This window comes from the organism of the source record quoted next, unplaced genomic scaffold (genome assembly GCF_019419815.1).
Source record: "Pyrus x bretschneideri cultivar Hongxiangsu unplaced genomic scaffold, Pyrus_bretschneideri_v1 Contig36, whole genome shotgun sequence".
NCBI lineage: Eukaryota > Viridiplantae > Streptophyta > Magnoliopsida > Rosales > Rosaceae > Pyrus > Pyrus x bretschneideri.
In genome coordinates, this window is record NW_025999679.1 from 1,830,576 (window position 1) to 1,843,894 (window position 13,319).

The 13,319-nt window shown below is 36.3% G+C and overlaps 1 non-coding gene and 1 pseudogene across 1 annotated transcript; both read left to right on the plus strand.

Annotated features, from left to right (window-relative positions):
• Positions 1–5,667: 5,667 nt before the first annotated feature.
• On the plus strand, positions 5,668–11,239 carry LOC103959397 (annotated as a pseudogene).
• Positions 6,053–6,124, plus strand: TRNAP-AGG. Its single transcript has one exon. It is a non-coding gene; the product is annotated as a tRNA-Pro (tRNA).
• Positions 11,240–13,319: the final 2,080 nt, after the last annotated feature.

The following is a 13,319-nucleotide window of genomic DNA, read 5'->3' on the forward strand; positions in this document are numbered from 1 at the left end:
TAATTAAATGATGTGTCGGATATAATTTATTTGACATGATTTTTCTAATATCTGCCACCATCATCCACCACCTAAAGCTAATATTGTAGTGGTGCAATCTCTTAGACCATTAGAGCAACTCCAGCGTTGGAGCCCTCCCCCCAGGCTATTCACTATTCAATTCACCTTATGAATAGTAATTGCCCTTAATGAACAGTAATAGCCATGGCAATAGCCTTTGCATCTCCACCGTTACACTTCAATAGCCTTGGCAATAGGCAATAAAATATTAGTATTTTTTTTATTTATAAAAAAATACAAAATAATTTTAATTGTAATTTCGGATAAGATTTTTAATCGTTCTCGTTGCGCCTCTCCACGTACTAAACGATTGGCTAAGTAATTTCCAACGACTGGACATCGATTCTTTGGTTCTTTTCCCACCAATTTTCTCAAGATAATTGGTATGAATAAGACTCCACATTTCTCGCAACTGCATCTCATTACCCGTAAGCGAACTATAAGTAACTTCAACCCAGCTAGTACACAACGCAACATCTTCAAGAAACGACCAATTCGTACCTGCATCAGTAGTCATTTTGTTGAAAAAAAATGGATTGAAACTTTGAGAGTAAGAAAGGAATGTGATTGAAAGTAGTTGAGAAAATATGAAATTGTGGTGTAAGGTAGATGATAATGAGAATGTATTTATAGAAAAGTAAAAACATTTTTTTTTTTTAAATTCAGATTTTTTTTTGAATTTCTTACAATCTTTTTAAAATTTTTATTCAACTAATTAATCTCTACCATTGGATATAAAAAAATTTGAATTCCAACACTCCAGATTGTGCCACGTGTCACAACGGTAACTTTTCTTAATTTGAAAACCATTTTTTCTTTTATTTTTTTATTTATAAAGCATATTAATATCCATCGTTGATCTCAGATTGAACGGTGGATATTAAATAAGATTTTTTTTTTTGATCGTTGAGATCGAACGGTCCAAGTTAAAGATCCATTGAGATCGAACGGACCGTGGGAAGCCACGTGGCTTCCCAATGGTAACTAAAAAGTCACTGTTTTTTTTTTATTTTGTGCCTGCGACATGCCCCCACGTGCGAGTGGGGTGCACGCGCCTGACAGAAAAAAAATTTAAAATGGCCTGACGCCATGCTGACGTCAGCGCTGGCGTCACATCCACTCGGGCTCTAGGGCTGGCAATTCTCCACGGGCCCGGAGCTCGGGCCTCCACCTCCACTCGGGCTCCCTCACGCTGGAGCCGGTCCATAGGGCATTGGGCCCCTTTTCTCTGGCCTGTCCCCCGAGCACCCAGCAACGCTGGAGTTGCTCTTAGTTTGTTTGCTTTGACAAAAATGAAAAATAGAAATCTCTTAGACCATAATAAAAATTTCACCCAATTTTTTTTCTTTCAATTTTAGCATTTAAAATTGAACAAAATCAAATGCAGGAATTTGGAAAAAAAAAAAACCTCCCAGATGCTATATTCGAATAACCCACCAGAAAATGATCAAGTTTGAAAGCGATTGAGACCGCCAGAGAAGATAGCGAGAGAGAGCAAAAGGACGGCAAAACCAGAGAACAGAAAATAATGGAAAGACAATTCCATAGAAAAGGATGAAAACCAATCGAAAAAGCTAGGATATCCATCGATGACAGACACCTGGAGATGAAGGGCATAATCACCATTTTACTGTGGAAAAGCTAAAACAAAGCGAAGTCAATAAAAAATTTGGAGGACATTTTCGTCACTTTACTTTTAATGAACAATAGCATTTGGTTTGGGTTTTAGTATATAGATAATGTTTTGAGAATTGCTCAATGTGACAAAATAAATAAGTGAACAATAAATCAAAGATTTTACAAGGCTAATTACTTTTTACATCTACATTTTTATTATACATCAGTAAATTGACATTAAAGGGTAAAAATTGGTATCGAACTCATCATTCATATAGATTAGAACTGAAGACATATACGAGTGAAGATAATTAACATCAGATTGTGGTATTAAGTAACACATATTTCACATTTTAGGTTATTTTTTAAATGGGTTACAAAGTTTTAGTTCTATGACATTGTACCATGAGGTTTTAGAATCGTAATAGTTTGTCATCTATCTCTTTTATCATATGATCCTATATTCAATTGAATTATCACAAACAAAATGAGCTTTAGGCCTTCCATAATGCACCTTAAAATTGAGTGTGATATCAATTATATAGGAATCAAACTCATACATCATTCTCATGATGAAGACGGCGGACGAGTATGGAGAATTGTTGAAATAGGAAGGCTTACTTTTAGCTACGCCCCTCGGAACTTGATTTTGATCTCACTTTGCATCCTGTAACTCAAAAGTCACTATTTTAATCTCTGAAACTTAAAATTTGTTCAACTTTACAATGTTTTCTTTTCTTCTGTCAAATAGCTGTTAAAGTTGTTGATGTGGGCGGGTAAAAATGTAATACCATAGGCTTATTTTTAGTTACACATTTTGGAACTCGATTTTGATCCCACTTTGCCAATTAGAACTCGAATTTGATTATATTTTGCCCTTGGAACTTAATTTTGATCCCACTTTGCCCCGAAACTCAAAAATCATCATTTTATAAATCTCCACTATGAAATGTTGAATGTTTACATGTAGTGGAGATGAATTTGATTATAAATATCTACTATGAATTTGATTATAAATCACCACTATGTGCTAACATTCAATACTAAAAAATATTAAGTTTAAAGAAGAAATTAACGATTGGAATATTTTTGGGTTGTTGTGCTTGAGTTGCGGAGATCTAAAAAAATAAAAAAGAACTTGATTAGGCTGGTGCATCCAAATCAGACCCACATAATGGAATTTGCTTTAATTCTACGGATAGCAAATCAATCTTGGAGCGCGTTTACATAAGGGTAATGAGAATAAAAAAAGGGAATTGAATTCCGATTACGGATTACTACGGTGTTTACTAAATATTGGGGAATCAATAGTGCAGTGGACCCCACCTGAAACAAGGAATGCAATTCCTGAAATTGGAGAAGTGAGATTCCCTGGATAGATGAGGTATTTGAATTCCAGAAGGGTAAGGGAATTAGGAATGCATTTTTTCTTCATCTCATACCCTTATTCACATTATGCACAACTTCATGCTCATTCACATTATGCTCAACTCCATACATATACCGAAGAGAAGAAACTACAATTTGAGCGAGAATTTAAATATTAAAGTAAATACTTAAATTAAAAAAAAATAACAAAAGCATTTGTGTGTCTATGAAATAAAAAACAATTTAATTTTTTCTTATTATTATATATTATTCAAATTTTATTTAAGAAAAAAGGTATATAAAATATTTGAATTGGGACAAAGGGTATTTTAGTAATCATACTGGTTTATATTCCGATTCTGTTGATTTAGTAAACAACTTTATGGAATTAGTGTAATTTCTATTCCGATTCCAGAACATTTAAATAAACAGCTTCAATAGAAATCTGATTCTGACTTCTCTGCATTATAACTCATTTTCAATTCAACTCATTCTATTTTCATTACGGTTATATAAACGCGTCATTAGAAAAAGAGTGAAGGGGAGAAGTTCAAAGCAACCTGAGTTGCATACTCATGCTGCTTTGAATCTTGCATTCTTATTTATTTTTTATTATTATTTTTTACATAAGCATTTTTTTAATCCACGTCAACATATCCGATGGCTTTTGAACAGAATTGATTGATTAAAGCAATGTTGACTGAATTTTGAGTTTCAAAGCGGGCCGAATGTGCACTGCAAGTACCCACTTAGCATTGTCCTTTGCTTTCAGCAGCTACGTAGACCTTAAGCTCAAGTCGGGTCATCCGCGCTGAAAGTTCGTTGACCCTTTTCTCCCTACAACAGAATTGCTTAATCAGACTGTCCCGTTCACCGCTCTAGGAATGCTCTGTCACCCTCTCTTTGGCCATAAGCTTCTCCAATTCCGCAATTCCCCCTGCAGCTGCCTCTCCATTTTGAAGATGTTGTCCGTATGACTTTGGAGTGCAGCCTCCATCCAAACTGTGGCCTAGCAGGAGGTATTCGTGATGTGTTAGATACAAAGATTAAAACAAGAAATGACAAGTTGAGAAGAAATAAAGATGACTCACCGCATATCGGCTCTAGTAGCAGTTTCTTACCACATGATCAGACTCGGCAATTACATCATCAAAATTAGTTGGGGAAATGGTTGAACGGATCAAGGCCTGCACATGCTTCACGAAAGGAGAGAGAAGTTGTGATTTGAAATAAGAGAACTTTAACGAAAAGATTCTGTTACTGTTTACTTTAATGAAAAACTATATTTTTACACTAAAAATTCAATTCTGGTACTATTCACTTTACCTTTTATTTTGTTCTTATCATTAAACCTCAAAGTTTTCGAACCTTTTTTATTAGTTTCCTTTTAAACAGAGCAAACCCTGAAACAAAACTAATCAAATTAATCCCCTAACTACCCCACTAATTTCCTCAAATTAAAACCCTCAATTGAAAATTAATCCCCAAATTCCCTTTTTTTAAATCCCCTAATTCAAACCCAAATCCCCAATTTGTCCATCAGACTTCAGACCTATTATGTTCAGTTGACATTTTCACCTTTGGGTTTTGCTCGCGGTTCCTTACAGAGAAAAACCCCATGCATGAGGTTTTACAAGGATTTTCCCATTAAATAATAACTCTGGACAAGAAAATGAAAAGCAAAGATTATCTTTAGATCACTGTACATTATCTTTAGATCATGGATCCAAAACGCTGAAGGTGGGGATCTGTGGAAACAAAAAAGAACATCGATTTCTTTTGAAACGATTCTTCAATTCGAAGGCTGAGGGACGTGTTGGCTCAGATTTGGATTGAGTTGAAGGAAGGTTTTGGTGATTTCTGGGTTGTTGACAGAGATAAAATTTGAGAGAGATGAGACTTGGAGAAGGTAGAGTCTTTTTTCGATCCCTATGAACAATACATGCCCAAGAGATGGCCCCGCTAAGGACCAGGAAAGGAGAAGACCAAGGCCTAAAGAGGAAGGAAGACCCCAAAAGCCAATGGAGATAGAAAAGGGATCTTGTCGAGTGCTATAGCTGATCGCCACTAGCTCGGCTCGACTAGGTTACATAAAGTACTTTCCGACCAACATGAGCATGTGAACAGACTGACAACTTTATATCATAAGGCTCAAGGAATAGGCTAACTCAAACCGTCAACTCAAGACACATGACAATCACTAGTCGATATCAAAGTTTATGACGCAATGTAAAGGTGAATGGAACGATACTCGATCGATAGAATTGGATAACTAAGCTCGAGAAGGTCGCACGGCTCCCATCATTTAGAGAGCGATGCACACCTGAATGTACAACTATCACTTCATCATCGTATAATTGAATAACGAACCAAAGCAGTGCTCGACATGAAGTGCTAGGCAGACCATCAGGAGGATACTCCACATATGATAGCTTCCTAAGAAGCCTTACAGCTAGACTATCATTAAATGAAGGCACGTTGACCAAGATAAGATATTTATTGGACTAGTTATTTATTGGGTGGATAAGAGGAGGCCACGTCACCTTCTCATTGAGACCACACGTTATAAAGAAGGTTATTTGCCCATTTAAGGGGAGCGAGGCAGAGGGGGGGAGGTAGTTGACATAGTTGGGGTGAAATGGGGGCATTTGCTCCACGGCTTCACTAGGCCAACTGAGGGTTTTGAGCCACTTTGTATGTAATCTCAGCAAATTTATAGGCAGACTAAAGTGGATGTAGCTCCGTTTATGGATGAACCACTATATATCTTTGTGTTCATGTTTAGCCCAATATTTTACAGTTCATATTCCAAGCCCACCATGGGTTTGGTATGTTTGATTGTTTCATTTAGAACCTGTGAGTGTGCACCGGGATTTCGTTTGGGTTTTGCCTGCAAGTTTTGAACGTTGACACACGCTGTGTGAATTATTAATTACAATATTTTTATAATTATATATTAGTATCATATATAATTATTTAAATGAAGTTTCTACGGAGCAGCAACGAAGGGCATTTGGTCTAGTGGTATGATTCTCGCTTAGGGTGCGAGAGGTCCCGAGTTCAATTCTCGGAATGCCCCAAAAGGTTACATTTTTTTTTCCTTTATTTATTTAATTTTTTTTTTCTGTCTTTTCCTCCTGTGCAAGAAAGCAAAGCAGGAGTATTTGGTCTCTCCCTCTCTTCCTCTTCTAGCTATTTTGTTACTCTCTTCCGTTCTCGACTGGGCGTTCCGATTTTCCTGAAAGATGGATCAGTCTATACAGAATGACCTTAATGCCCCTCACTCCATGGGCACCACCATCATCGGCGTCACCTACAATGGCGGCGTCGTCCTCGGCGCCGATTCCCGAACCAGCACCGGTAAAATACCATCTATCGTCCCTCTCTCTCTCTCTCTCTCTCTCTCTCTCTCTCTCTCTCGATAAAGCAAAGCCATTGAGCTCTGCGGAATTTTACATAACTTTGGAATTCCCCTAGAGAGATTTTTTTTTTCCCTTTTGTGTTTGATTTTCGGTGGAATTTGGTTAATTTTTGTTGATGATTATTAGGTGTTTATGTTGCAAACCGAGCATCCGATAAGATCACTCAGCTCACTGACAATGTCTACTTGTGTCGCTCCGGATCGGTATCTCTCTCTGGTTCCTTTTTTCTGTTTGCTAAACAGATTATTATTATTATTATTGTCAATTTTTTTTTGTAAATGCTTGCGATTTCTGTTGTTTGCATACATGTGGGAGGATTAAATCGCGTTCCGCCGTTGAAGCTGTTGGCTTTAGGCAAGACAAAGAAGAGATTTGATCAATTAGTTAGTTTTGTTTTCTTTCTTGCTAAAATATTATCTTGTATTATTAGTGTACTTTGTCCAATTTTGGTAGTAAAATAGTTGAACTATCTTAAGTATCTGTAAACGAAAACTAGTTTGATTATACAATTTCCTAACAACAAAAATTCTTAGGGTTAAGTAAGATAAAGTCATCTTGATGTCATCTGTTTAGATCTCTTAACTCTTGTTTGTGTAGAAGTAGAAGCTTACGTTTTTCAGGCTTTTAGGCGAACTGAGGGCTTGGTTGGTGGCTGGTTAGATCTTTTGGGCTTTGTTATAGTAAAAAGAATATCTCGACTTCACACACCCTTAAACTGTATTTGGGGTTGGTTACATGGATTGTCATAAGAAACTAAGCACAATCAACCCCATGAATTCTCTTATGTTTCCTAGTTGTATCTAGACCTAATATCATCCACAGAATCCTTTGCGGACGCAGCTTCCTAACCACTTCTACCTATTTCATTCTTTATCTCTCTTTACTCCTGCTTAATTTGTTTTTGAATCATTCAATCTCTCGGGAACATTGTTCGATAGCTAAGTAACAAGGCCCTTTTTTGGGTGGCTGATAAAAGACTTTGTAGTTGCTCTATTCTGTCATTGATCTGTCTAACATTCTGTTCTCAGGCTGCTGATTCTCAAATTGTGTCTGATTACGTGCGTCACTTTCTTCATCAGCACACGTAAGTGACAGACCTCTGGTTTTTAACAACTGTTTTTTGTCTTCCCTTTTGTAGTTGGAATTGTGCAGTTTTTTTATTCTTATTTTCGTTAATGTTTTCAGTGGCTTTCAAATGTAAAATTTTGACGTGCTGAATTTTGGCAATAAATCTTAAAAGACATAATTCCAAGCAGGCTGAAGTACTTTTGGGAAGCATTTTGTTGCACCCAACTTATGATGATCAAGATATTTCGTTCATCTTGGACTTCATTTTGTGGCATCATATGTTTTTTGGGTTTGCAGAATGCATTTTCTTTGTTTGACATTGCATTTTCTTGCTTAAAACTATAAGATACATTAGAAATCATGTAACCTGGTAAATACTTTACAAAGTTATGATTTAGAGGTTGAAGTTGTAGACATTTGAAACTCGCGGTAGGAATTTTAAATTTCTTTTGGAATTATCAGTCCAAGTTTCTCTTTTGTGTAGGATACAGCTGGGCCACCCTGCAACAGTCAAGGTTGCTGCAAACCTTATCAGGTTGTTCTCATACAATAACAAGGTTTGTCTCTGGTATTCATTTTTCTTTACACAACCCATGCATCAAGTTAAAACTGATAGTGTTAAAGTTTTTGTAATATAAAATTTTTCCGATATCAGTTGTAACTTTTTTCCTTTAAGATATTGTTAGTGATTTCATCATTAAGTCATGATTCTGCCTTCATATGTAATCATTTGCTAGTATATTTCGTATTCCTTATGTATTCTTTTTGGTAGAATATGCTACAAACTGGCTTGATTATTGGTGGTTGGACAAGTATGAAGGAGGTAAAATATATGGAGTGCCACTCGGAGGGACAATTTTAGAGCAGCCTTTTGCTATTGGAGGTGTGTTTTTTATAACTCTCCTATGTTCTTCATAAAGATCTTCTATTTTGTTTTCTATTTTACTCTTCTTGGTTTCCTTGTCATGGTTGGAATGGTTTTCCCTGAAATAAAAATTTTCTCCTTTTTTTTTCATATGTAAGTTTTCTGCATTTGCTTATGAGTTGGTTAATTTCTATATTTCTCTTGTTCGTAGGCTACTTTCTCATTGAGCATAATAAGGTTATATTTTAGGGTTCATAGCAAATCTTTCTGACAAGGTATCATCCTAAGGTGTAATTTTAATTTAACTTTCAACTCTACTTGAATTTTATAGTTGAGTAAATGCACTTGTAACAATTTTTCTTGCCACTTAATGCTATTGAATTACCATAAACTAGTGGCTTTAAGTTCTCAAGATCCTTGTGTCATCCAGGATCCGGCTCCACTTATCTGTATGGTTTCTTTGATCAAGAGTGGAAGGAAGGAATGACCAAAGAGGAAGCTGAGGTATGTAGTCTTTATGTTACTGACATCTTTTGGTACTGCTTCAATGCTGGCTTCCTTGATATTACTTATTAGTAATGTGCCCAGGTTTGATTCCTTCATCATTGTGACAATGAGAGATAATGAGATCCAAAATTGCTTATTAGTATTGTGTACGATGTTTAATTTGTTGTATGGTGTTTTAGTTAGGGTAATAGGGGGAAGGTGGGGGTGGATGGTCCTTGTGTGGTGGTAAGTGGTTTCCTTAATAGTGCTACTATTTTGGATGGAACATAGGTTTATTTTCTTGGAAGGAAATGTGGACTCAGTGTGCTTGTGAATGGCTCTTTAGGGTGGCCACTGCTCAAGGGAAGATTTTGACTATAAATTATTATTTGATGTTACATGGGATGATTTTGTGCCTTGTGGCTGAAGATGTATGCACAAGATGATAGAAGAGTCTGTGGTTCACATTTCATATGCATTGTCCAGGAGCTTGAGTGCTATGAGTTTGTGTTCTTAGTTTGTAGTTATATGGGTTATGCCAAGGTCTGTTGACAGATGATTTTGGGGTAAATTTAACAATTTGTTTGGAAGGTGGAGCCTATGCTGTAGCCTGTGGTGTTTGTGGCCTGATAGAAGTAGCAGAGCCTTTGAAGGAACACATTTACGATATAATTGAAGGGATCACTTGTTAAGATGGCTTTTTGAGTGGATTTATATGACTTCAACTACTTAACACTCAGATTTCGTTTTTCCTGGAATCTTATTTTGCTTATGTTTTGCAGGTTATATGCGTGTGATTGTTTTGGTAAAGATGTATGTGTGTGATTGCTTGTGTCTGTTGCTAAATGTTGGATTACTTGATGATTGCTTAATAGTTAATACTAAGAAATGCAATATGAACGGTTTTTCTTATTGTTGTTTAATCTCTGTAATTCTTTCTCAAAGTTATATTACATAGACTTGCTCAAATTCCTTTTGGTTCCAGCTGAATGTTATCTCAGTCTTATTGTTGAAAATAACGGTTTAAGTTTACATAATTCTTGTCTTTGAATAATTATGACATCTAGAAATGATTGATAGTTTACATAGTTCTTATCTTTGAATCATTATGAAATCTAGAAATGTTTAAAATATTTATGATATTATATTCTTAATGAGTATCGATATCAAGATAAGAATGTATTCCAATAGGGAATTGAGATTCGCAGTCCAAAATTTCTATATTTAGAAAGAAAAATGCTCTTGTGAGGAGTGCACAATTAGATTTTTGGAGTGCCAAAATAATAGTTTGGTCCCAATATTTAATTTTCTGCCTTTTCCATTCAAAAGTTTGGTTATACTTCCGCATCTCCAGAATATTCATCTGCAACTGCTATATTTCCGGATCCCCAAAACGTCCATCTGTACCGGTGTATAGTTCCGTGATTGCATCCACCTTGTCCATAGAAATTAATTTCTTTCTGATAATACTTGAATTTTTTTACTTAAAGCAGCTGCTATTAATTTACTGCAGCAATTGGTGGTGAAAGCAGTTTCCCTTGCTATTGCTCGAGATGGTGCTAGTGGTGGTGTCGTTCGAACTGTCATTGTGAGTTTTTCTTTTATTATACTCTAGTCTGCAATTACTTGATGGTTTTGGGAATAGAAATCTCCTAGTTCCACACTGATGTACCTGCAGCCGTATTCTGTCGGGTTTCTGATTTCTATCTCTAGCCTGTCGTATTAGTTCAAGATACTGATTTCTGGAAATACAAAGCCATTAGTGTAAGGCTTGTTACCGCAGTGACATGGTTCTCTTGTGAGTTGAAATGAAGTTGTACATGATGCTTGCATCTAGCTATTTACTTATTTAGCACATACTCGTGCCTCTGTTGAACTCAAACCTTCCAGTAACGTTAATTGAGTTCTGTGAGGATTGAATTCGAACCTTCTGGTTTTTTTGTTCCCAAAGTTGCTGAGTACGTATCGGTTTGTTTTTCATTATTTTTAGTTGTTTTTCTATCTTTCCTCATCTTTTCTGGTGTTGTATGCTTTTATTGCAGATAAATTCAGAGGGGGTGACAAGAAACTATTATCCCGGAGACGCCCTTCCGCTCTGGCACGAGGAGCTGGAACCCCAGAATTCTTTGCTGGATATATTGTCATCATCTTCGTCTGGTCCAGACATGATGATGAGTTGAAGACTGCCGTCTCCCTTAAGGCTGGGTAATTCCCACAGATACCATGAATGATACACTCTCTGTGTTGAGCAAAAATTGTACAAGAAGTATAACAACTGATTTACTCGACATAGTTTCACCCTCATTCATTTTTCGAGGAGGGTTTTATTAATTTGAGTTCGACCCATTCTAGATTATGCGTCTATTAATCACAATCCTTCGTTAAAAAGGAAACCCCTTTATTCTAATATGAATTGTAACTTGGAAATTTGGGTGTTTGTTTGACTTTGCGGTTGCACCTAAGTCGAGTCCTAGATTGCTTATGTACCATTTTTGAGGGATAAATCCACTTGTAGTTCTTGGAATGGATTTGAAATTTTAAGTGAGTGAATGATCACTCAAAAAAAAAAAAAAAAAAGAAAAAAGAAAAAAAAAAAGGTATTTGGTTTATTGGAAGAGTGTTTGGAGTCAATTTGGTTCATAAAAGCCAAGGATTTGATTTGGTATTCTTGTTTTGCGGTCAAGTTTAGAATGTGGTATTAGATTGCTTACGTATCCTTGACGGAATTGACATTCATTGCGATTTTGAAATTTATTTGTTCTTGGTTTGATATTTAGTGGTTTTGCACCATTTGAGAGATTTGGACTTGAAGTTACCTGTGGCGTCGAGAGAAGACGACCAATTGATGTATTTGTGCTTAACAATCTTGAACATGCCCTGGTCCACAAGAAGATCAGAGCTTAACTTGATGCTGGTATCGCTATGCTTCTTTATGGTTAACATGAATTTTGTATTTGAAAGAAAGTCATGCGCTTCTTTTGCCTGCTTTACCAGACACTTTTCTCTTTGTGGAGGCGGCATGAGATCAAATCTTCTAAATCAACAATTGGTTTCACCTCAATTGTTGTTTGACACATATTAAATTTATGACAATAAAATTAAGAAAAATTAAGTTTATACATACTTGTTAGTCTTTAATTAGGGTCACAGAGATGTCACACTCGTTTTGAGTGCAGAAAATTTGATCTCGTCTGGCATACTCACTTGTTTTTGTTGAGAGATGAATTGTGCTAAATCATATCTTAATTTGGTAAATCTTTTGTAGGATTTTTCCTACACACGTTGGTTAAAAGCGGTGGCGTAGTCAGAATTTTCAAATAATGGGGTCATAATATAAAAAAAAAGGCTTTATTGAGCCATTTCGTCAACCATCTAGTACGCACCTTCTAATTCCTGTCAACATATGCCAAAGGTTTATTCTGACATACGTCGAAATTTGTAGAGGTTTGTCAACGGTGCATGCAAGATATTGTGCAGTAATTCTGAAGACTGCCAAGGCACAAGTAAAGTATTTTTTTCAAGAAGAGAGAAAAGGAAGACAAATATGATACTAGAAAAAAAAAAAGTAGGAGGAGAATGTTGTAATTTAGTTTCCTTAGCTGTTTATAGTGGTCAAATATAATATACAAATAAATATACATGGGGTTTTTGAAGTTGTTGGGATTAAGGACAACCAATGACCCATGTTGACTCCGCCACTTTTCAAACAAAGCTCTTGTGATGCAACTATTTGGATTTCCTTTGGGAGTCCTTCTTAACCATGTCTTTGAACGCTGTTGGAATTGATAGGTTTCAAATTCTTTTTAATTATTTCAGTTATCTTCTTTTCTCTTCCAAACGTGGAGGCTCTTCTGACTAATTCATAAACTTCTCCCGTCTCTTTCAAACGTGCTTTTCTGGAAGAAAAGAATTCGAAACAAAGCCGAGTACGGCTGCCTTTGTTTCTCGTTTTCTTTGTTTTGATTTGAATTTGCAACTTATTTTTTCTTGATTGTTTCGTTGCAGGCATCATTTGGCAGTGCTCTCTCTTGGATTTGGAAGTTCGCGTCGTCCTTTCGAGAAAAGTGGTGAGATTGCATTACGTTTTATTTTTTCTAATCTTGATTTGTTGATGATTGTTTTCGTAGATTGCTTTTATTTTCCCTACCCTTCTTCTTTTTCTTTTTCGAACTCTTTATGTGGGCGTAGTCATTAGTTGGCCCTGATGTTACTTTCCGTCAAGCTTCTTAGTACCATAACCCAACTGAACGGCACCGAAAGACTTCATGTCCGTAATAACTCCATTCTTTCTGTAAACTTGCTCGCAACTTGCTCGCTCACTCGAGCAGCCAAGTCCATCAGAGACTCCTTCCTCACATGTGGTTTCAGCAGCAACGTACAATCGAACAGCGGCACTTCTTCAGGCTCGAGCTTCTTCTCTTTCTCCTTAGCAG